Source organism: Magnolia sinica, chromosome 13 (assembly GCF_029962835.1).
Source record: "Magnolia sinica isolate HGM2019 chromosome 13, MsV1, whole genome shotgun sequence".
Taxonomy (NCBI): Eukaryota; Viridiplantae; Streptophyta; class Magnoliopsida; order Magnoliales; family Magnoliaceae; genus Magnolia; species Magnolia sinica.
The window spans coordinates 30,849,479-30,875,856 of record NC_080585.1 but is presented as its reverse complement, the minus strand read 5'-3'; the positions used below and the strand labels follow the sequence as shown (position 1 = coordinate 30,875,856).

General features: G+C 41.0%; 1 pseudogene; it reads left to right on the top strand.

Annotated features, from left to right (window-relative positions):
* The first annotated feature begins 450 nt into the window (after positions 1-450).
* On the top strand, positions 451-20,444 carry LOC131224198 (nascent polypeptide-associated complex subunit beta-like; annotated as a pseudogene).
* The last annotated feature ends 5,934 nt before the right edge of the window (positions 20,445-26,378 follow it).

The following is a 26,378-nucleotide window of genomic DNA, read 5'->3' as shown; positions in this document are numbered from 1 at the left end:
GTCTGAGCAAAGCACGACTACTTGGTTGACAACTGTCACACTCTAATTTGCTCGGAATCTGTGGCAATGATTTTCTATAAATGCATGTCTCTTCATTTTTTGTAACCATTAATGACACATTTTCAACTTTGGTGCTTGCCGCCAACCTTTCAGTTCCCATCGCTGCCATTTAGCAACAAATTAGGGTTGAGGTCAAAATTCAAAAAAAAATCAAGCTATTCAAAATTTGAATTTGAATTCCTGTGCTTCCAGACGAGTTTAAGATCTCACTTCCGGGCTTGTACATGCCGCGCTCGGAAGTGAGGGGCAACTGTTATAGGGAAACCAAACCACTCCCTCACATGGAAAGAACGACCATCTAACTACAAGTGATGTGCCTCCGAGCTGAAGTAGACCCCGAGCTGGGGTAAACAAAGGTCCAGGGAAAAGGGCCATCGACTAGTTGTTAAGATGAGTAGTCAGAGCACAATGCTCGGAGATAAGACGGGCAGTTCCTCTTATACAGAGATGAGCCCTTGCGCTGAGCTGTCCGAGGATAAAGCTCGTTGGGAGAGGACTCGCCTTATTAGGAATGCTTACAACGCATGTAAGGGACGCATAAGGGAAAGAATTTAAGCCCCAAGTTGACTAGGTCAACTATCACTAGAGGTGGTATGAGTAACTTGGAGAGAATTACACCTCAAACCCAAAAGAGGACTCACACCAATTTTGATGGAAGATCTTGCCGACGGATGCAGGCTCCACCACATATTGGAAGGCAGTTTTTTATCGTAATATTGACTATCCGGTTTATCCCATTAATACACAACAGTTTTAAAACTGCTCGAGAACTATATATATTATCACCAACTAACCCACGAACAGTACACAACTAGCCAAAGCACCCGCTGCTATCCATCTCTTCCCTGTTATTTGTAGGCCAATAATCAGAGGCAAGAGTTAATCGTATCTGCTAGCCAAAATCCAGTGGAAACACTATCCATCAGTGGGGAGCACTATTTTGACAGTTTGGATTTGGCTACATCCACATGACATGTAATGTGGCTGCGTTCACCGCGCGTCATCATCATACTATGTTTGTCATACTCTATTAGAGTGTCAATCGCGGAAACGGATTGGCTACTCCCCTACCATCAACCCTGTGGTTAGGGGTGTACATCGAGTTGAACTGAGTTGAGCTGGCCTCAGCTCAACTCGGCTCGAATAGTGGCTGACCTCAGCTAGAACTCGGCTCGACTTGGTCCTCGAGCCTAACTGGTCAGCTCGGCTCGGTTCGGTCAACAGCTCGGGCCAACTCGGGCCGAGTTCGAGCCAAGATCGACCCGAGTTCGCAATTGAGGCATTTCCACAAACACCTTAACTGCAACTTGAAAATCGAGCCGAGTTCGCATAGAACACAATTAGATTATGTTTTCAGATACTATGCAAGAAACCAACATGGCAGAATTGGAAAAAAAAAATGCTTGATCTTAGATAAATCCTCAGAAATTAAATACCCAAGAAGAGAAATTGAGAACATGAAATGCGATGATCAGATGAGAGAGAAAGAGAGAGAGAGAGAGAGAGAGAGAGAGAGAGAGAGAGAGAGAGAGAGAAATATACTTGGAAATTGAAAAGAAGCTGAAAAAAAGAGAGGAAGGATCAAACAAGCCCACCTCTAAAAATAGAGAGAGTTTGATTCAGTTGAATTTCGTTGGTTTCAGTTCCAAAATAGAGGCATTATCTCATCCTCTCTGCATTGGTTCCTGCACCATATGATAACACATGGAAGATGGAAAGTGTTTTTCTGAGAAGGAACCAGCCAAACCTTCCTTGCCACCAGCCAACCAAACCTTCCTTGCCACCTTACCACCAGCCAAACCTTCCTTGACACCAGCCACATTTCGTTGAGTCATTTTATCAAACAGTTGGTGAGCAACATCAATGGCAAAGTAACCGAGTCATCGAACTAGTTTGATCCGAGTTCGATTCGAGCTGGATTTAATCTGAGTCAAGTCGAGCTGGGGCCTGCTCGAACTCAGCTCGAACTCATTTTTGAGCTCAAAAAATCAGCTTGACTCGGCTCGAACTTAGCTTTGAACCAAGTCGAATAGAACTTTTTCGAGTCAAATGGAGCGAGCTAATCAAGCTAGCTCGGTTCATGTTCACCCCTACCTGTGGCTGATGGTTGGTGCTCTGTGAAATCCACCATGATGTATGTGTTTCATCCATTTTTAAAGATCATTTTATGACTTGATCCAAAAAATGAGAGGGATATAAATATCAGGTTGACCACACCATAGGAAAACAATAGTGATTGGATATCCACCATTAAAATCCTCCTAAGGCCCATTGTACTGTTTATTTGACATTAAATCTGTTGATTAGGTCATTCACACCCAGATGAAGGGAAAAGACAAAGATAAGCTTGATCCAAAACTTTTATGGCCTCCAAAAAGTTTTTAATGGTCGACGTTCATTCAACCACGTTTCCTGTAATGTGGTTCACTTGATATTGGGATATACCTATTTTTTTTTTTCGTACCATAAAATGATCTAGAAAAATAGATGGATGGCATGGATCTCATTTTGGGGCTCACGGAGCACCGACCATTGGCTGGTGGCAGGCGGAGTAGCCAATCCGTTTCCGTCAATCGCAGGCACAGCTTCGGTGGATCCCGGATCCACGGAGGCGGGTAGTGGGGCCTACCATGATATTTTTGCATTACATCCACGCTGTCCATACGTATTGAAAACTTATTTTAGGACATGGTCCAAGAAATGAAGCAGATCCAAATCTCAGGTGGATCATAGTACAGGAAACATCCGTGATTGAATCTCCACCATTAAAAACTTCATTGGCGTCCACCAAAATGTGCATTTTCCATCCAACCTGTTGATAAGGCCACAAAGACATGGATGAAGAGACCACACAAATATAATCTTGATCCAAAACTTTTGTGATCCACAAGAAGTTTTTAATCGTCAATTACTACTGTTTCGTGTAGTACGGTCCACCTGATATTTTGATCTCATTCATTTTATCATGCACTCAAATGAATTTTCAATACTGATGGACAGAGTGGATCTAAGGAACAAACATTACGGTGGGCCCCACAGTCAGGAATACCACCCACCTTGGTGGATCCGGGTATCTACCGAAGCCGCCCCCGTCAATCGCGCCTCTTCTACCACACATGCAGTGCTTCCAGAGGCAGAGGCAACTCCACGTCATTGCCATAAAGGGGTGGACAGGGATGATCGAACCGTTCATTCAGTAGGTTCAATATTAAATAGGCCATATCCAAAAATCACACTGTTTGGATGATCATCCCCTCGTAGGTGGTGCACAACAGTACAATAAAATACAAGAATCAGAGACAGCTCACATTCAATAAAGAAAATTTCATTTATTAGACGGTTAGCATAGCATGATCAACGAATTTTTTTGTTAGTGGCCAATCAACAGCAATGACCACATTAATACATGGTTGCGATCATAATACACAAACTCCACGTGTACAATTGCTCGATATAGAGGCGTAAAAATTCTGTGGCTCGCGAGGCACTGGAGTAGAGTGCACCCTTATCCACGTGCCAGGGAGAGAGTAGGGTTAGTTCTACATCTGTCGCAACTAAAAATCCAGCGTTAGTCGCTACTCACTGTGGTCCATATACTGACATCAAACGAATATTTGAACCGTCCATATTATTGTAAATAGCACACTCAATCTATCATCCTATTTTAAAGCTTCATTGTTGACTTTAGTATTTTATTTTTGGATTTGAATGGTAGCCATTGAAAAATTCCTTTTTATTGTTTCAAACTCATCTATAGATTGTGATGGTAATATTGATTCACTCAGCATAATTTTATAATGGTAATCGTTGATTCCTATTGTCCAAAAAATGGAAGGTACTGATCTTAGGACTACATGTCATGTGGACCGCAGTGAGTGACGACACAAGCTGGACCCTGTGTCGCCGGTTGAAGCTGGAGTTGTATGCACAACAGAAGCAAGTTCACGCATCAGTGGACCAGCTGTTTTACGAAAGTCGCGACATATGATCGTCAGCATTTGTTGTTCTACTGGCCTCAGATGTATAGATGGTCCAGATGATCAGATCAGATCAGTCCCTAAAGAGAGTGATTTGTCATCGTAGAGGATTTAGAGAGGAATGGATAATCTATGTTTACAGTTTCACTTGATCATCAGCGTATAGGGAGCAGCGGTACACTTGTTGGGAAACATACACGAGGGGCTCATAGTACGTTGATCCAAACCGTTCGTCTGATGGTCCCGATCGTGGATGGGGTATGCTCCAAACGGCTCGTAGATTGAAAGATTCTCGTTGCCCCTTAGATTGAAAGATTATAAGCCATTGATAATTGGTCCCGCTTTTGTCTAACTTGGACCGTTTCTGTACTTTTTGTCTTAACCATTCATTTGTATAGCTCCATATGGACGGCTTGAGATGCTTTGATCAGGAGTGTTGATCTGGTGGGAAACAGCATAGATTGGCTATAAGAAGAAAATCGTAGGGACGAGATACAACCTGAGATTAACTGTTAGTTTTGAAGACGACTGAACTGACTACTATACGTTGTGGACGTTCCTGATCGCCACTCGTGCTCGCAACGTGTACACATGTAGCTAGCATGTGTGAGTAGTTGCATTATTAATGCGTGTTTGGATTGACGGATATCGCTATTATATTATATTGTATATCAGTAATAACCACGAGAGCGGATCAGGTGAGACCCGGCCTCACCCAAGACGGTGTGCGGCCCTCACCGTGGGGCCCACATTGATGTATGTATCATGTATCCACGCCGTCCATCAGTTATTCAGATTATTTTAGGGCATTATCCAAAAAATGAAACAGATCTAATTATTTGGTGGGCCATACCATAAGAAACAGTGGTGATTGACTATCCTACCATTAAAAACTTCTTAGGACACGCCTTAATGTTTCTATAGTGTTTATTTACCATCCAATCTATTGATAAGGTCATATAAGCCTGGATTAATGGAAAAAAATAAATAAATCAAATACAGCTTGATCCAAAACTTTTGTGTTCCATTAATAGGCAATCAACACTGTTTTTTTGGGGTACGGCCTATCTATAATTGGATCTGCTTCATTTTTGCCTAAAATAATTTGAAAAACCTAATGGACGACGTGGCCCACGGCAACCCCATGGCAAGGGCCGCACCAGTCTTGGGTGAGGCCGGGGCCTCATCTAATCCACTCTCAATAACTACATTTCGTGTGCAAGTCACCATAAATGGAAAACTTCAGCAGTAGACATTGAAACGTAAGGGTTCATATTGGGTCCTGCTAGGGCTGAAAGTCCAACGGGTTGGGTTGGGTTCAACCCTAGCCCAACTCAAGGTTAGTATACCTTAATCATAACCCAACCCCAACCCAAGGGGGCTTGGCGGGGTTGATCGGGTAGATATATGCTAATATTTTTATTATTACATTAGTCTATTATATTTTTAATACATATCTTATTTTTTGTACTTATAATTTTATTAATTATATATGTAGTTATCCATAGTAGAGAAGTTCACCTTTTCTAAACAAACAAGCTAAAATATAGGACCACTCCTTTAAAAGTTGTATTGCGTATCAAGTGAATCACACATTGGGAATTGACCTCCCACGATTAAAAACTTTTTATAAGTGATAAAAGTTTTGGATCAATCTAGTATTTATATTTTCCCTTCTTACATGTATATATAACCTGATGATCAAGTTGGATGACAAATAAACATTATGGTGGCCAGGGTAAAGTTTTCATAGTGAGTTTTATTATTCATTCTACTTCCTGTGGTGGTTCACTTGAGCATTGGACATGCCCAATTTTTAAATTCGCATTCTAAAATTATATGAAAAAAATGGTTGGACAACGTGGATAAAACGCATACATCATGGTGGGTCCAACAAAGCATATGTCTGGACTCATTAAGAATTTAATGGGCGCGGGCATTAAGCATTTAATTTGTCCACGCATTAAACAAGCAGGGCCAGTACACAATCTGCTTCTCATTTTAACCATGGACGGAAAGTGGGTTAGCCGGTGTACAACAATTAACACCAATCTAGCTGATGTGTGTACATGTGGTATATACGCTCATGCTCCTCGAGCTCGGGGATGTACAAACAGTTCAAAAGAGAAATAAGTTACATGGGCTCTAAAATGATGTATTTATTATATCCACATCGTTCATCAATTTGGCAAGATTATTCGAGTATTTGCTTAAAAAAAATAAGTAATATCCAAATCTTGACATATATAGCCTTAGATTGACGACCGCGTGCCACCTTTGGCTTGATTCGATGCCGTCTTCTACCGGCCAGGGTCACTCCGGCAGCTTCTCCCCCCTCAACTCTCTGTCCCTTCTGGAATGACTCGTGGTTATGGTCCTTAAATGAAGGGCCATTATTTGGCCCATAGATTTTCTTTATAGGCATAAGCTGGTAGCAAGGATATGAGCATTTAACAAGTCTTTTTCGAATATATGCTTACTGCAGCCGGCTCTTTAAGGGTCGCATTTTTTAGTGTTCTTTTTCACATCAACACTTCATGCATTCGGTACTCTTGGGTTCTTTCAAAGTTACATTATGATGTTTGTCTTGATCTTGCCACCCGCCCGCTTCAGCACTAACAGATTGGATCGAGCGATTCTGAGATCTTTTCAGTTATATTTTCGTAAACTATGAGTATCGTTCGAGTTGAGAAAATGTCTTAATTGATATAAATACCTTTAGACGAGTAATTGAGATCGAGCCGAATAGGTTGCAACTTCGCCAATCTATCTCATTGATCATTTTCGGGTTGCGTGTAGAGTCTTCCTAAGCTATCCTTTTTGGCATATCAGGGCCTTCTACTATAGCCGCCAGTGGATTTATTAAAATAATATATGTTTGAGCATTCTGAAGACCCTCATGATTTGGAATGTAAGGGGGTTGGTGGGCTCTTTAATTTTTCAATTTAACTCATCAATTGCTTCCAAAGCTCGCCCAAGTTATCCCATGTTCAACTATACTGTCGAACCATATAAATATTTTTTTTATTTAAGCTTAAGTGGAGTTGAAAAATAATTTTAATCTCATTTTAGGTGGGATATTTATAAGCCCATAAATAAAACAGATCCAAAGCTCAATGGACTACTTCGGAGATCAAAGGTGACAATTGTATCATGGTTGAAACATTTCATAGGGACACTGTTATGTTTATTTGCCATCCAACCTGTTTCGTGTGATGTGGTCCACCTGATATTTTGATCTGCTTCAATTTTTGGCTCATGCCATAAAATAAGCTGGCAAAATGACAGCATAGATAAAACATATATATCATGGTGGGGTCACGGAGCACAGTCTAATCTGCCAGCAGGCAATCCGCGTCTGTGTTTATGGAGCTATCAAGTTGCCGCTTTAAATGTATCCATTTATTGTTGACTTGAAGAAAACAAGAACTTAAAAATTCACATACTTTGCTTTTTATAGGAAGAACCAAAAAATAAATAAATAAATAAATAAGAAAAAGAAGAAGAAAGATGAACGGTTATAATGACGTTTTCATAATTCCCAATTTAGATAGAGGAGTAAGGAATGCCGGTGACGTTGACCAGAAGAAACTGCCCACAACGGAAGTGTTGGCTCTAGTTGCTAAAATGGGGCTCATTTCCTACCCTGGTGACGACTGTATGTGATTTTATTTGTCTTACCATTGGATCCTTAATCTTGCCGGGGTGGTAGCCTCTCAGGAGTTTCAACACCCGGTCAAGGGTTGAGTATCCATAGGTGGTGAAATTCCACTAGCATGAGTGTGTGGGGTGTGTGTGCGTGTGTAAATAAAATAAAATTTATAAATAAAAAATAAAATAAAATAAAAAGCCATATGATTAGAATTTTAAAGGCCAAAAGGGCCAAAACACCGGAACTGAAAAATGACGCATCATATGATCTCAAATGAGTTAAAAATTTCTCTAAGTAGCATGTACGTACAAGTGGAGTGATCAACCCGACCAACCCGACATTGGGTTGGGCTAGGGCAAGATGTATTGGGTCTAGCCTTGGGCTTAGGCTATACAAACACAACTCGATAAAACTTGGGTCAAGCTAGAGTTAAGGTCTCGGGTTGCCCAACCCAGTTCAAACCCGTTCAATATATAAGTATAAATTATAATTGAGTGCGGATCGTCTATGTTGAAGGAATGAAAATTTCCGATGTCGTCGGTCTCATTGGTTTGCACCATTTCTGATGACTCAAGCTAACAAGATGTGCTGAATTTCTCTCCTAAATGGATTGCGACGATTTTAAAGTAGTTGCCCTATATTTTAGCTTGTTTATTTAGAAAAAAAAAAATGAAATTCTTTACAATAAATAATTACATATATAATTAATGTATTGAAATATATAAACTAATGTAATAACAAAAATATTAATATGTATCCACCAAACCAACTCGACCGAACCTGCTTGGGTTGGGGTTGGGTTGAGAATTTCCAACCTGAGGTTGGATTGGGTTAGGGTTGAGGCATAGGAACCTTGGGTTGGGTTAGGGTTGAGCACTCGCCTAACCCAACTTGCCCAACTTTCAACCCTAGTTTAATTTTCACAGTGGTCCACTTGAGCCTGGGATCTACCTCAATTTTGGTATTGTACTCTAAAATGAGATTAAAAATGGATGGACGGTTTGGATAAATCCATACTTCACAGAGGCTCCTGAAATGCCCTTGTCCATTCATAGCAAGGGATGGCCACGATATTACTAAATCCTCAAAAGTACTTTTTATTTTATTTTGTCCTTGATCTCACCTCTTCTATGTATCATATGAAGGATGCGTGGCTAACTTCACAGCTTAAAAAGAAGATGCAATGATAAATAAACTCATTGTATGCTCAGAAAGTGTCGGCCCACCAATTGATCAGTACCAATTAAGGTAGTGGGCCCATTTCCACCTGTTCTCATCCTCTTGTGCTGAGTGATTCGCTTGTATTCCAAGAATCACTTGGGAAAGTAACCCACAGATCTTGTCGGGCCACAGCTGTGGAGGTGGATTATAGAATTCCAAGTGCAATTAGTGGAAGCCGATTGTGAGGCCTACTATATTTTATAATGTGAAATCCACTCCGTCTATTAAGTTCTATTCCGAATTCTAAAATTTGGGGGAAAAAATTTAGAGGAACTCACAACTCAAATGGGCCACACCACATGGAATAATTGGTAATGGATGCTGATCATGGGTTTGTTTGTGGGTCACCATACCATGTATCTTTCATCAAACCCGTTGATCAGATCTAAATAACAAGGATGAACTTAAAATACAAAAATTGGCCTTATCCAAGTATCAGGCGGGCCATACAGTGTGAACTTAGAGATTTTAGTAGAAATTGTATATTTTTCTCATTGGTGTGACCCATCAGAGCCTTTTTTGGTGCTGATATTTTGTTTATGTGGTTTAAATAATTTTTTCCACCCGTTGGAAGGAGTGGATTTACATATAAAACTTAGTGGGCTCCACAGAGCTTGGGTGTTTTACTCAGCTGCCTAAAACAGTTGCAGGAGATGATTCCGGTACCAACTACTAACTGCACTATCTCTAGTGAACTTTGCATGCCCACTTCAACTCAGATTGAAGATGAAGCCCACGTGCAAGAAATTGGAACCGTTCTTCACGCGGTTACAACTGTTTTGTACCGTATCTGAAATATGTGGCTGATATTATCATCAGGTGAGTCAGAAATGTACATCAATTTTGGACCATTAATCAGTTTCTATAAACCGTTCAACAGTTTAGTGCATGATTAAGAGGACTGATAATTTTAGCTACCTATTTTTTCGACAGGGCATCTGGAAAGTAAATATCACCTGATGAGTGGCTGAGATGTTGCACACTTATGCCTGATGTTACAGCTCGGGTGAGTTGACCCGCCTCAACTTGCCCATACTGTCGGATTCCCTCCTGACTCGTGCAAGCTACGGTTGGCAACGAATCGGATAGCATGCCCTGGCTTGGACCTATTAGCTTGTGCTGTGGGCCCGAGCTGGATCTCTCCATGCAATGTCTGATCAATTTTTGAATGGGGTTGGGCAAAAGTCATTTTAACCTTTCCTACCATGATGCAACTATACATGATGTGTTATATTTAGAACTGTACATAAACCAAGTTAGCATGTCTAACTTGTTTGATGCATATAAGCTGATTATTCTGGCAGTATTGTTTAACCGAGAAAATAATTTTATAAAATCAAGTGGGGAATTGTTGCAAAAAATATTGATTTTAATAAAAAATATTTTAATAATAAAATAATATATAATATAAAAAAGTAGTTTTGAAAAAACACTTTTCTGCGGGTTTTTGGGAATAGGCCCACATGGAAAAGAGAAGAGAAAAACCTATGATTTATATGAAGGATGTGGAGTATTATAATATTTACCTACCTAGTCCGTGGACTATGGATCTTGCGTGTACGCACTGGAACACCCGCGCTCGGGCTTGGGCTCGGGTCTGCACGGCACGGCTCGCTCTGGTCTCGGTCTCGGCACGGGCATGGGCTCTGCAAGGGCGTGGGCATGTGAGGCAGTGGGCAGTAGAGGCGCTAGTGGCGCACTTGCACTTCGCACGTGTGCGAGCGGTGCGACTAAGTGGCTATGGCGGGTGGTTGGTTAGCAGAGACTAAAGGACTGGGAGAGAAATCTCTAGTATAAATAGAGGGATCAAAAGAGCTATTGCAGGAATGGAACATGGTGATGAAAATCAGGCAGATATAAAAGTCAAGTGGGCCACACCAATGAAACAGTAGGAAGAGAAACGTCCACCATTGAAACCTTCCTGGAGCTGACCATAATGTTTATATGCCATCATTGAATTTGGACCGACCATCTAGTTAATGCGGCTGGCCCACAATCCAAAATAAATGTTACAGCTCGGGTGAGTTGACCCGCCTCAACTTGCCCATACTGTCGGATTCCCTCCTGACTCGTGCAAGCTACGGTTGGCAACGAATCGGATAGCATGCCCTGGCTTGGACCTATTAGCTTGTGCTGTGGGCCCGAGCTGGATCTCTCCATGCAATGTCTGATCAATTTTTGAATGGGGTTGGGCAAAAGTCATTTTAACCTTTCCTACCATGATGCAACTATACATGATGTGTTATATTTAGAACTGTACATAAACCAAGTTAGCATGTCTAACTTGTTTGGCTTGACTCAAAAAAGCTCGATTCAACTCAGCTTGAAACTGGGTTCGAGCCGAGTTGAGCTGAATTTTTTAGCTCAAAAAAATTTTGAGCGGAGTCCAAGCTATACCAAACTCAACTCGGAACTCGACTCAGTTCGTATCAATTCAACTTGGATTTGATTCACTTAGTATAAATATTTTGTATATATTTATATATTAAAATAAATTATATATTATTTATATTATAATATATATTATATATATTAAAAATTATAAAACCCAAACTCAAACTCAGCTCATAGGCTCGAATTCGAACTCAACTTAAAAAATCAAGCTCAAGATCTGCTTGAGCTGGCCTGAGTTGCTGATCAAGCCAAGACGAGATGGCTAGTCAGGCTCGAAGAGCGAGCCTAGCTGAGTTCTGAGCTGGGTAGTCTCCTGGCCGAGCTCGAATTCGAACTCAACTTTAGTTATATGTTACAAATATGTGACTTGGATCCTTGCTCTTGCATGAATGGCCCACTTGATCAATAGATATTAGGAACATTTAAGCGGGGAATAAGAATTTTGTCATTTTTTGAGTGGGTTGGATCAGGCTCCTGCTGTTGGTCTCTAGCGTCAGACCTGACCTGAACCTGGTCTGGTCCAGCCCAAACCCTGTCTATTGCCACTCCCAGCCATGGTCCCACCAAATCACCCGCTTGTGGTCCCAACCTGTATGGCTCCCGCCGAGTCTGAGTTTACTTGGACGAGCCAGGTGCGACTTTGACGAGTCTTGGATCTATGTGCATGGCCCAACCACCCATCTATATGACAACTCAATTACCTTGGTGGGACGCGTGTGAGATCCCAGCCATCCATCAGGTGGGTTCATCCACATAGATGCCCTGGCTTAAAAAACTGCCTGATACAGTACTCAGGTGAGCCACAATATTGAAACAAATACACCACTTAAAAGTTGTTCAAGACTTCTTTACCTATATATACATTTGTTCAACATTCTGTGGCCCACTTGATGGATGGATCGGGCTGATTCGTGGGCCAGGGCATCCACATTGTAGGACCCCACCCATTGGACTGATGACAGATTAGTATTTCCCTATGGGATTAGAAATCCCTAGATGGCAGTATGCATCACCTGTCTCCATTTTTCTCCTATTACCTTGACGTCCGGTTAATTTTGTTCCATGCTGGCCACTCGAGGTCGGGACCCGATCGAGTTTGGTCAGGTGGCGACTGTGGGGCCCACTTTAATGTATGTGTTGTATATCCACGTTGTCCATCCATTTTTCCAGCCTATTTTAGTTTGTGGGCTCGAAAATGAAGCTGATTGAAATCTCAAGTGGACCACACCATAAAACAGTTGTGATTGAATGTCTACCATTAAAAACTTCCTAGGGCCCGCCATAATGTTTATTTTCCATATTTGCCATCCAACCGGTTTATAAGGCAAACCGATCTAGATGAAGGGAAAATACAAACATGGGCTTCATTCAAAACTGTGGTGACCCAGAAGAAGTTTTTAATGGTCAATCACTACAGTTTCGTATGGTTTGGTCCACCTAAGATTTGGACCGTCTTTAGTTTTCGAGTTGTCCTAAAATGAGCTGGAAAATGAAAGGACAACATGGATATATGAGGCAGGGGTGGCTGTGATGACCTCGATCAGCGTCTCCATCGAATGATAACACTTTGAATCCATGGGAAATTTCTAGAATCCACGAGAGAATTAAGATAAATTTAGAGAATTTTATTAATAGCTCTCTAAAATAAATGAATTTGCATCCTTAAATAACTCTAAACAAATCATAAGACGCAATTAGAAGACCTAAAAAAAAAAAAAAAAACTAAAACTAAAAATAAAGTGCAAATTTCCACATTTCGCCGATTGATTGGTCAATCGATTGGAAGGGCACAAAAACGTCTAGAGACTAAAATCTCTAAAATTGAATTTGTTTCGATCGATCAACCGAACCTGTCGATCGATTGAACTGATAAAAAAAAAGTGTCCAACAAGCTTTTCATTTAAATTTTAATTTCCATCAATCGATCATCAATCGATTGATTGACTCGATTGGTTTGCTCAATCGACCTTGATCGATTGAACTATGCTAAATTTGGTTAATTTCCTTTTTGGACTTCTTCTAGTCCATTTATGATAGGCACGTGCTTGCTTCATGTCCTACATCAGATCCCCTCCACTTGAAAAAATAATTCATCCTCAAGTTATACTTTGATTCCGGTTCATGATACTTGTACAGGTCCGCCATGTTGAATGTGCTTGAGATCCCCATGTACTCAGGAAGATCAATGACTTAAGTGATCTTGCGAAGTATAGGTACCAGTCCAATTTTCTTATTCTTCTGCTTGTTGTACGTCCCGGTTGGAAATCTCTCCTTGCGCAGTTGAACCATTACGTTGTTACCCACATTGAACACCTTCAGAAACCGATGTGTGTCATCCCTTTCCTTGTACCTGTCATTGAATGCTTTTGACTGGGCTTCTGGGCTTGAACATCAGCATGTACACTTATGATTCAGTCCACCATATGTTCCGCAGCAGCGCTCATGCCTGGTAGCTTGGGCAATGAAACCAAATCAAGAGTATGTTTAGCCAGTTGTACATACACCACTTTAAATGGAACCTTACCGGTGGAATGGTGCATATTGTTGAACGCAAATTTTGCTTAAGCTAATGCAAATTCCATTGTTTGGGCTTATCACCCGATATGCATCGTATCAGGTTCTCAAGTGTATGATTCACTACCTTAGTTTGCCCATCTGTCTATGGATGATATGCACTGCTGAATTGTAGCTTGGTATCAAATTGTCTCCACAAAATTCTCCAAAAGTTACGAAGGAACTTAATATCACAATATGAGGGGATAGATTTTGGGATTCCATGTAGTCGAACAACCTCTTGGAAGAACAATTTGCAACATGTGTAGTGTCGAGTCGAGAGTCTTCTTACACGGTATGAAATGAGTCATCTTGAATAATCTATCAACCACGACAAACACTGAGTCTATTCCATGATAGGTCCTTAGGAGACCTTGCACTTGATACATATGGCACCGCTACACCACTTTTCCCACATATTATTTTAGTTGTGGCCAATAAGAATATTCCTCCAAGAGAGCTATTGTCTTATATCGCCCTAAGTGACCGCTGATGCCACCTCTCCATGTAGCTCTTGGATGACACGGTCTCGCAACCAACTCCATGGAATACACAATTTATTTCCTTTCAAAAGAAAACCATCTTGAATATAGACGTCACTGGACTAACCCCCCTGGCATCTAACCCACACATCCTTGAAGTCGTCATCTTTGGCATATTGGTCTTTAAGGTACTCAAACCTATCAAACTCGTTGCTCATGATGACCAACAAGGATGCACGCTGGCTAAGTGCATTATCTACCTTGTTCTGCTATCCAGCCTTATATTCCTTCAAGGAAGAAATCCACTTAGCATGCACAAGGTTAACATTAGCTTGACTATTAATAAACTTGAGGTCCGATGGTCCGTATAAAGTGCAAACTCCCATTAAATAAAATAATGTCTCCAATGCCACAAGGCCTGAACCATTACATACAATTCTAGCTCATACGTCAACCATTTCTTATAGGCATCGCTAAGTTTCTTGTTGTAGAAGGCTACTGGTCTGCTCTCTTAAGACAACACACCCCTAATGCCAATATATGAAGCACCGTACTCAACTTCAAATAATTTATCAAAGCTAGGAGTATGAGGAACAGAGTGGTGGACAACATCTGCTTAATTATAGTAAAGATTTTGTCGGCCTTGTCAGTCGATTGAAAAGATCCTTTCTTCATGCAGTTTATGATTGGTGTCATGATGGTACTGAAGTTCTTCACGAACTGACAATAGGACGTCGCCAACTCTTGAAAAGTTCACACTTCATGAATGTTTGTCAGAACCGGCCATTCTCTAATGGCTCTCACATTCTCTCCGTCCACATAGATGCCCATGGACATCATAACAAAGCCCAAAAACAATACGCTCTCCATCAAAAAGTTGCACTTCTTCAAATTGAGGTACAACTTATTCTCGACGAGCACTTAAAAACACCTCTTTGAGATGTTCCATATGGTTTACTTCGTCCTGATAGTTATGAAGATGTCATCAAAATAAATTACCATGAATCAACCAATGAATGGTTTTAGAATCAAATTCATCACCCTCATAAACGTATTAGGTGCATTCGAGAGCCCAAAGGGCATGACCGACATTCATACAAACCCTCCTTAATCTTACATGTTGTCTTCCACTCATCGCCCGACCAAATATGGATCTGATGGTAGCCACTCCTCAAATCCAGTTTGGAAAATATTTTCACGCCCTCTAACATGTACAACGTATCATTTAGCTAAGGTATAGGAAATTTGTACTTCATAGTGATTTTATTTATGGCTTGGCTATCGACACACATGCTCCAACTCCCATCTTTCTTAGGCGTCAATAGAGTTAACACAACACATGGGCTCATGTTCTCTCGCACTAGAGCTTTATAGATCAATTCCCCCACTTGTCCCTGCAAAATATCACACTCTTCCAAACTCATCAGATAATGAGGGAGATTGAGTAACTTAGCCCATGGGACAAGGTCAATATAGTGTTGAATATCTCGCATGGGAGGCAACCTGTCGAAAAGTTCATAAGGCTAACTTGCCTTAAATTCTTGTAACAATAGTTTCAGTTTCTCGAGAATAATCATGGACTTTACCCCTTCGCCCTTTATAATTAATGCATAGACTTATCCCATCTCCTTGAATTCCTCCACAAATTCTCATATGGTTAGGAGAGAGAACACCTCTCCTCTTTAGAAGCTTTGGATTGCCCACCTGGGTCCATGGGGGCGAATATAGTTTTTCGGTCATCCTTAACAAAAATATATACATTATCTGTTCCTCTATGAGTGGAGTCACAATCTGATTGCTACGGCTGACTGAGTAATATATGATAGGCCTTATGTCAACTACGTCACAAACTACTTGGTCTGTATAATGTTTACCAATTGAAAGAGATATATTGCATTATTCAGTTACTTTTGTCTCATTAACCTTCTTAATCCAACCAATTGCATACGTAGAGGGATATCTTTCTGTTTTTAGTTGCAACTTCTCCACTATAACCTTGAGGGTGATGTTCTCGCTGCTCTCATCGTCTATGATCACATCACAAACTTTTCAATTCACCATACACCTTGTTCGAAAGATATTATGTCGTTACGTGTGTACCTCCTTCTTTAGTGAACAGAATAGTCGTCCCACTATTGGGGACTCACCGTGATCTTATGGAACCCAATCTGTTTCATCCAGTTCATCACCCACAGCATGGTCCACTCTGTCAACATCTGGGTCTTATGCGTTTTCATGCTTCCATCATGAATGATGAAGTTAGCCACTTATTGCTGAAGATAAGTGTTAACAGGTGTCCAAGTTGGCCACATTGATAATAATGGTCTGGCTTTAGCTAACCATAGGGGTTCGACATCTTACTTGGACTAGTAACAGTGACAGCGCCCATTTGCGTCTCACTTGCCTGCTTTTCGACTCTTGGTTCACTGGTGTAGGAGGTTGAGAGCACCCCCTACAGGTTCTTTCCCCTTGGCCTATGGTGCTCCTTGTGAAGGACTTGCAGTGGCTACCTTAATAAGAAAGTAGGCATTGTGTTAGATCGCTTAAGCTATGCTTCCTTTCGGGTGGCCATCTTGATCGTCGTTGCATCTAAACCCAATCCTAAATCGCAACATGCAAACCGCCGTTGAATAAGGTGACTTGTTGCGATTTAGTCTCGACTAAATCATTCTACGTTACCAAACAGTAGAACTTCTCTGTATAATCATTCACTATTCAACTACCCTGCTGACAACTTTCGTATTGTTGGAACAATACCTAATTGTAGTCACTGAGGAGGAATCCCGGATGCATCTGCCACATGTGGATTAGTGCCTTTATTTATCTCGTCAACTCGAGCTGAAGTCGCTCCCTCCAAGCCGAAGATCTGCCCTTTAACTTATAATCCACCAATTTAACATTCTTCTCTTTAGGAATTTTCATGTAGTCGAAGAAACGCTCGACTTCAAGAAGTCAATTGAGGAATTCCTCGATGTGGAGTTGATCGTAGAAACTGGGAAGATCACCTTTCATCCTAAATTCTCGATCTGTTTGATCTACACGATAGCCGCCTCGGCTGGGGTAGGGTTGTCCTGCGTCAAATCTCCTCGTCATTGAATCCCATATCCTCAAGCATAATCTTGTGATTCCTCTCAAGCATCGCCCCACGATCAGTGTAATTGTGAATTCCAATGCCTGTGGGATGCAGATTATCGCCATGAACATGAAGTTGTCCTAAGGCATTCATCATGTGATTGAGAGCAGCCTGCAACCCTTTTAATATGACTTGTCGATTCTCCCGTTATGCCGCCTCGAAAGCCGCCATTGTTAAATGATAATCCCCTTGAGTATTGTCAATGTAATTGTTACTTAAGGATCCAAAAGAAGAAAAACATTGGTATATTGTTATAAATTGCAGTTTTCCGCACCAACCCAAACACCAAATCACTTGAGCCCCACCAACCACGAAATAACAAAGGTACCCTGAGTCGTAAATTAATTTGAAAACACAAAAACTTGACTGAAACTAAGTTGAGCGGAGTTGACCCGAGTCGTGCCTAGTCGAGTCAAGCTTTTATTGAGTTTTGACATGATGGTGATCAAATCGAGCTTTCCCGAATCCTGGTAAAATCTAATATAATCCAGTCAATTCAGGCCATTCAAGTCATGTTTTTTAAGTTTTTAAACTATGCACCAAATCTATATTCGGCTGGATAGATGGGTCCATGCATGTTACATTTATGTAGACATTAGGAAGGACCATGGTGCAATGCCTGGTCCAGAGAGCCAATATCACAGCCGTTAATAAATGGAAAATAGTAAAAAGTAGGTTCGCAGAAAGAGGCCAGGCTCAAATAAATAAATAAATAAAGGTTCCATTCTCTAAATATTTTGCATGTCCATACTTTTTACTATATCTTTGCCCGCAATTTCAACGATTGAGATCAAATTAAACAGAATTAAACATGAGCATTTCCTTCTCTTCTTCTTCTTCTTTTCCTTTTTTATTTAAAAGCTTTGCTAACTATGTTCATAGTGCGGGCATCTGACGAGGAGAACTTTGTTTTGAAGAGCTGGAAAATATCTTCACATGGATTAGGAAAGTGCCATCCTTAAAAGCTATCATCCAAATTAATTAACTCCTTTTTGCTACTAAAACTGCTCTTCGCCAGTGTTAATGAAAAGACTAGCTTGCATCACTTCACCTAGTCATGTGGTGGCGTGACTAGTTGCTGACATGGATAGAGGGCTACATGTCGATGGGATCCACCCCTGTCCACGCTGGAGCAGATTAGATGCACCCCGCCCTCACCCAAGTCCTGCAGCCCTTATAATAAGGGCCTCCTTATGTACGTATTCTATATTTACATTGTCCATCCATTTTGTCGAGATCATTTTATGGCAAACTCAAAAATAAAGAAGACCAAAACTTTAGGTGGAGCATACTATAGAAAACACCTGTGATTAGGAGCTTCGCCATTAAAAATATCGATATGGCCCATCGTAATGTCTCTGTAATAGTTATTCGCCATCTAACATGTTGATAAGGCCATTCAAACTTGGGGCATAGGGAAAATCAAATATTAGCTTGATCCAAAACTTATGCTATTCATCATAAACTTTTAATGCTCAATCACCATGGTTTCCCATGGTATGGTCCACTTGAGATTTGGATCTTCTTCATGTTTGGGTCTGGTTCTAATTAAAATGATATGATAAAGTAGATGAATAGAGTAGATGTTAAAAAACCAGGGCCACTCTAAGAGAACCAGCTGGGAGGTCTCATCGATTAAATTGTCTACATTATGTATGTGAGGTCCATCTAGTGTGTATATGCTATCCAATCCACCCGTCTAACTCACACTTCGATAAATGGGGAAGCCAAATGCATGCTAAGTAAACTCTTGAGGGCTACCATGGATGTATGTTTCTTGTTAAGGTTGTTCTTCCAATTTTTCCATTTCATTTTAGGGATGAGCCGAAAATTGAAGCATCTCCCAAGCTCAAGTGGGCCACACCACATGAAGCAATGTGAAGTGAATGCTTGCCATTGAAAACTTCATGAGGGCACTGGGCCCTAAGAAGCTTTTAAGGATGGACATCATTATTTCTACTATTTCTTATGGCGTGGTCTACTTTTTTCTTTTTCTTTTTTCCTTGTTCTTCTTCTGTCAGCTTGTTAGTACACAACAAGGTCAGTACACACATCAATGTTAGCCACCCCCACTAGGGGTGCACACGGGTCGGTTTGGTCCGGTTCTGGGGTGAAACCGGAACCGAACCGTTCCTAACGGTTCTATAGTTTTTGGAACCGAAACTGGATCGTTAGCACCCTAGAACCGAACTGGAATCGGACTGTAAAAAACGGTTCGGTTCCGGACCAGTTCCACGGTTCTGGGCTACCTTTTATCTAGAGTTTTGAAAATGGGGCGTTCAGAAGAATCAGAGATCGGAAAGAACGAGATCAGCTAATTTCTCATTTATTTTCTGAAAATTCAATAAGATAAAATCTCAGAGCCTAAGCGAGCTCTTACGTTGTTGCGGCATCTTCTATCCACAAAAAACCCCCCTACGAAGATTAATCGGGAAAAGCTCATGAAAATGGCCGGTGCCATTCACACTGGTGGAAAGAGGAGCATGCAAAGAAAGAAGAAGGCTGTTCACAAGACCACAACAACAGATGATAAAAGGCTTCAGAGCACCCTGAAGAGAATAGGGGTGAATGCAATCCTAGCCATTGAGGAAGTCAATATCTTCAAGGATGATGTTGTGATTCAATTTCAGAACCCAAAAGTGCAAGCCTCAATCGCTGCCAATACACGGGTGGTTAGAGGTTCTCCTTAGACGAAAAAGCTTCAGGATCTACTACCTGGGATCATCATTCAATTAGGGCCTGACAACTTGGATAATCTGAGGAAGCTTGCAGAGCAGTTCCAAAAGCAAGCACCAGGTGCCATCCCCACAAAGGCAGATGACGATGATGATGTGCCAGAGCTTATACCTGGAGAGACATTTGAAGCAGCCGCAGATGATGGCAAAGCTTCTTAAGAGTTTTCAAGGGAGTTTTTATTTTTCATTTTTACCTACCTTGTTAAGTTTTTATTACTACTACTCAAAATACTGAAAAAAAAATAAATAAATAAATGCAGGTATCTTGGTGTTGTTAGAAACCAGTTTCTACGGTCCGGTTCAACGATTCAGATCTACAGTTCGGTTCAACGGTTCGAATCGGTTCTCCACGGCCCTAAACCGGAACCGATCCGTAATCAACAGTTTTGAAAATTTTGGAACCGAAACCGAACCGTTGCATCCTAGAACCAAACCAAACCGAACCGATCCATCAGTTTCAATTCGGTTACACAAATCCAATAGTTAAATGTGCACCCCTAACCCCCGCCAGGGAATCGACACCAAGACCTCAGTGTCGAAACGAGGTGTCTTTCACTTACTCTACCACTTGAGCTATGGATGAGGGAGTTAAGGTGTGGTCTACTTGAGCTTTACATATGCTTCAATTTAAGTGTCTACTAATGAGTGTTCAATCACCACTGTTCCTGTGTTGCTATATCCAATCTGTTTGGCACGCCCGACCAATTCTGTGATTAAACCTTCCCATCCCTTCCAATCCCTTGAACCAAATATGTCCCAGGCAAATTTGAACGGGTTAAGGTGGATTGGATGGAATTTAAAGGTAATGATGGTGTTGTCAGTGGATTGTCTTAAGATCCATGGGATTGCTATATCCCGGATCACGTAGTACGTTTGGCATGCCCCGCCAATCCCGAGATTTAACTTCGAATCCATTTGAATACCATCCAACCCCTTCCAATCCGCCCGGCCAAACGGGCCCTAAGGGTTTATCAACATAGCACTTTCAGTGTTAAGTATACAATATCAGAGTAATGCGGAAACATGCTGGTAAGTCCATAAATACCATCAGCCTTATCCAGGCTATGCAATTTAAAATTTACATTTGTTTAATTTTTGGGACCACGTACTAAAATAGGTTGGAAAAACGGATGGACGGTGTGGATATACAGCACATCATCTAGGTGAGCCCCACGTTAACGGTAACACCGAAGAATGCCTTACCTTGTAACACTTGATCCGCTCCACGTTTCCTGTGCTGTGGCTCAATTAAGTCTTGTTTTGTAATAATATTTGTATCCGTGGTGAAAATGGTGGCGGCCCACCAGATGGACGGTGTGGATCTCATGCACATTCTGATCCACGTGGTCAGCTAGCTGCAGGGGCACCCTTTGGCAGCCTGTCGCAGTCATGAGGAATTGATATTTCCTTATTAATTACAAGTCAACAAGACAGAGGAAACCGGTGCAGCCACTTGTACCAAAAAGATAAAAATTTGTAGCAGCAATCAACGTCCAATCAATGTTTGAAACACAGAAAGGAGACAAATGCTCAACAAGTATGTGTACTTTGTACAAGATCTAGAGCTTTCATCAGGCAGGCCCACCATCTAGATTCCGTTTCGGTTTCACATTTACTATGATGATCTGATCATCAGGTGGGCTGCAAGTGCACCTTAAAAACAGTTTATCAATATCACTCAACCATGAATTTCTTTTGTAGATTTGGGGCCCATTTTATCAGCGGATAGCCATGATTTTAAACGAAAGTCAATGATAAGGTGGGATCCCTCTGATGAGCAGCTTAGATCTTGTACGTGCACGCTGCATTGGCATGTGTGAGCGGCGACTGCTGAGAAAGTGTACTTCTTCTATTTTTCAATAAAAAACACTCCACGCAACTAACATGCGGTGGCCATTAAATGCAGAAAAACTGGCTTCCATTGCCTGTGGTACTCTGGTAGCTTGTGACGCTTGATATGCTGGCAATTGTAAATTGTATATTTGCCATACATTGTTCCAAAGTAAACCTACCTAATTGTTGAACTATGGCTAATTCACGCTTAACTGTCTGATAAATCCTAATAAATTGAATAATCCTAACCTCTGATTCGGCTGGGACCCACCAGATGGACGGTGTGGATCTCATGCACATTCTGATCCACGTGGTCAGCTAGCTGCAGGGGCACCCTTTGGCAGCCTGTCGCAGTCATGAGGAATTGATATTTCCTTATTAATTACAAGTCAACAAGACAGAGGAAACCGGTGCAGCCACTTGTACCAAAAAGATAAAAATTTGTAGCAGCAATCAACGTCCAATCAATGTTTGAAACACAGAAAGGAGACAAATGCTCAACAAGTATGTGTACTTTGTACAAGATCTAGAGCTTTCATCAGGCAGGCCCACCATCTAGATTCCGTTTCGGTTTCACATTTACTATGATGATCTGATCATCAGGTGGGCTGCAAGTGCACCTTAAAAACAGTTTATCAATATCACTCAACCATGAATTTCTTTTGTAGATTTGGGGCCCATTTTATCAGCGGATAGCCATGATTTTAAACGAAAGTCAATGATAAGGTGGGATCCCTCTGATGAGCAGCTTAGATCTTGTACGTGCATGCTGCATTGGCATGTGTGAGCGGCGACTGCTGAGAAAGTGTACTTCTTCTGTTTTTCAATAAAAAACACTCCACGCAACTAACATGCGGTGGCCATTAAATGCAGAAAAACTGGCTTCCATTGCCTGTGGTACTCTGGTAGCTTGTGACGCTTGATATGCTGGCAATTGTAAATTGTATATTTGCCATACATTGTTCCAAAGTAAACCTACCTAATTGTTGAACTATGGCTAATTCACGCTTAACTGTCTGATAAATCCTAATAAATGGAATAATCCTAACCTCTGATTCGGCTGGGACCGTTGGATATATTTCATTTTTAACTGTAATAAATGTCCACCAATTTGATTTCCAGATTATCAAATTAGTGTAATTTTTAGTGGGTGGTACATCAAAACTGATGCCCATAACTTGGACAGTTTAATTGGAATTAATTGCATGTCACGAATGCAATTTCTAAGTATTTTTTAAATGCCTGCGTACCATCCAATGTTCTACTGAAGTTTCATAGGTTATTCTGCCGAAAATACTAAGAAAAATGGTGCACACAAGATAATTGGTGGGCCCTTAAATGTACTAAGGACCAAACTCATTTTAAATAAATACTCGGCCCCTTAAACGTACAAACAACGCACCAGGATCATTCCAATAAATAGGTGGGCCTGTAAATGTACTAACTTGGGACAATACTAATTTCTCCTTTTTATTTTTTATTCTTTATTTTATTTGGAGAAATGCTCACACATACTTAGCAGTACGTCCAACTAGTTGTCTATTTTAACGACTAAGCTATCTCGATCTTGAATAATGGTATTGATTCCAATATTGGCCAGCGGATAAACGATTGTATCACTCGTATAAACAAATTTAAAGTAAAAAAATATTAAAAAATTAGAAAAAATAAGATATACATGAATCTTTTTTTTTTTTAACCATGTATTCAATGGTGTAGAAGACCATTCTTTAATAAGAATGTTTTCCTAATGGGTTAATGTTTTCCTAATGGGTTAACTTAATGTGAGTTGTGATATTGATTATTTATATATGTGTGTATGTAGGGGTGTACATCGAACCGAACCGAGTCGAGTTGAGCCCAGCTCGGCTCGGCTCGATCACCAGGTAGACCCAGCTCGAACTCGGCTTGACTCGGAGACCGAGCTAGCATGTCCAGCTCGGCTCGACTTGGTCAACAATCGGACCAGTTCAAGCCATTTTCGAGCTTTCGAGCCAAGTTCGAGTTCGAGCTCATGCATTCGAGCCGTGTTCAAGGTGCGAATTGGCAGACAATTCCGATCGAATCAAACCAGAGGAGAGAGGGAGATAGAAAGAACGAAGGAAAAACCCTAGATTATATCGAGCTCAAGTACCTGTTTGAGGGCATTGGAAAGGGAATGGCCAGTGTTCTGATTGAGGCATTCAACTCCAGTCCAATCTATGAAGTCGAGAAGATCCACCTGATCAGAAAAGCCACAGAAAAAATAGGGAGGTTAGATCGTTCTTCTTTCTGGAAGATAGATGCAGAAATTGAATGAGTGAAGATTGACAGATTAGGGTTTTTTCATGCACCTGACTTCTCTAGATTGTTGTGGCAGATTGTGCAGACATGGCGGAGCAGTTGCAGGCAGGAGAGAGAGAGAGAGAGAGGGGGGGGGGATGAGCTGGCTGGTTAGGGTTTTTTTAGAGAAGGGATTTTTTTTTTTTTTTTGAAAGGGAACGAACGAGCGGCTGGAGCTAGGAAGAATGAGTTAGGGTAGGTAGGGTTTCTGATTTTAAAGGGCATATATACCCCACATCGAGTCGAGTCAAGCCGAGTTCAATCCGAGTCGAGCCAAGTTGGGTCAAGCTTGAACTTGGCTCGATTTCATTTTCGAGCATAAAAAATCAGCTCGGCTTGGTCCGAAATCAGCTTCAAATCAAGTTGAGTCGAGCTTTTTCAAGTTGAGTCGAACGAGTCAACTGAGCTAGCTCGGTTCACATACACCCCTGTGTGTGTGTGTGGGGGGGGGGGGTTCGTTTACCCCATCAGTCGCTGAACCATTCCAAGGTGGGCCACAGGCTTAAAAATTAAGTCACCACACCACATACATACCCTCCCATTAAAACATTCATAAACATTATTGGGCTCACATAGATGTGGTTCACAAATCCAGCCCATCCATTGTATGTGTCCCACTTGGATGAGGGTTAGACCAAGTTTCTTCTGCATCCAAAACTCAAGTGGGCCCCACCAAGTACTTTATATGTTTTAGCTATATCTTCACGTGGTTTTAGATGGTATGACCTACCTGAGTTTCGTATACGGCTGATTTTTAGGATATCCCATAACCTAAAGGGGACCCATCAAATGCACGGTGTTGATGTTAGACACACATCATGGTGGGGCCCACACAGCTTGACCTAATGGGAAGTTCCCATGAGGACGACCTCATAGTACCATTTCCATATATATATATATATATATATAGAGAGAGAGAGAGAGAGAGAGAGAGAGAGAGAGTTGTACACGAATCAAGTTATCTCGGTTAACTTGCTCGATTCGACTATGTTCGAAACTAAGTTTGAGCCGAGTTGAGCTTATTTTTGGAACTCAGAAAAAATTTCAAGTCGAGTTTGAGCTTGTCCGAGCGCGAATCGAAACTCAACTCAAATCGACTCGAATTGAATCAGTTCGGTGACTCGTTATTTTGATATGGACGTTGCTCACCAAGTGTTTGATGAAATGACTTAACGAAGTGTTCTTTCGGGTACATACATTCTATGTGGGATCGGTTGGTGGTGAGGAAGGTATGGATACAAAACATATCACTACAAAAAAAAAAAAAAAACCTTTACATGATAAAACTACCCTCGTGTTGATTGTGATGCTTCCTACAAAGTGTTTGATGAAATACCTGTAAACTGCTGTTGTTGTTTTGCATACTGTGAGAAATTGAAAGTGCACTCTATGTTTGAGAAAATCTCTCACAGGCTCAAACTGGTCCAAGCTGCTGACCGAACCAAGCCGAGCTAACCAATCAAGCTCGAGGATCAAGCCAAGCCGAGTTGAGCTGGGGTTAGCTACTGGCCGAGCCGAGTCGAGTTGTGTCAAGCTCGACTCAATTCGACTCGTGTACAGCTCTCTCTCTATGTGTGTGTGTGTGTGTGTGTGTGTGTGTGTGTGTGTGTGTAAACTGTTGATATATATCATATATTGTTAATAGCTTAATATGATTATATATTAATTATTGGACTATTAAGTGTTCAAGAAGTATCACTATCATTGTATGTGTAAGTTGTAATAGTGTAAGGGTAAAAATACTTAGTACTTACTAATTATTTTAAATGTTAATAATCTCTGAAAAAAAATCTTATTAAAAACTCACAAATCACCTTACTACTAAAATTAAGATCTAATTAGTTGTTATTGGTCGACTTCTACGTCCTCGTAATCATCCAACTGCACTTATACTAGTTGTGCAATAGATGTTACTACTATATACCCATAATAACTAGAGCGAATGGAAATAATGTTGATAGATGTCTTAAATCAGTCAGAAACAGGGTAGTTTGATCTAATCGAAGACCCGATCGA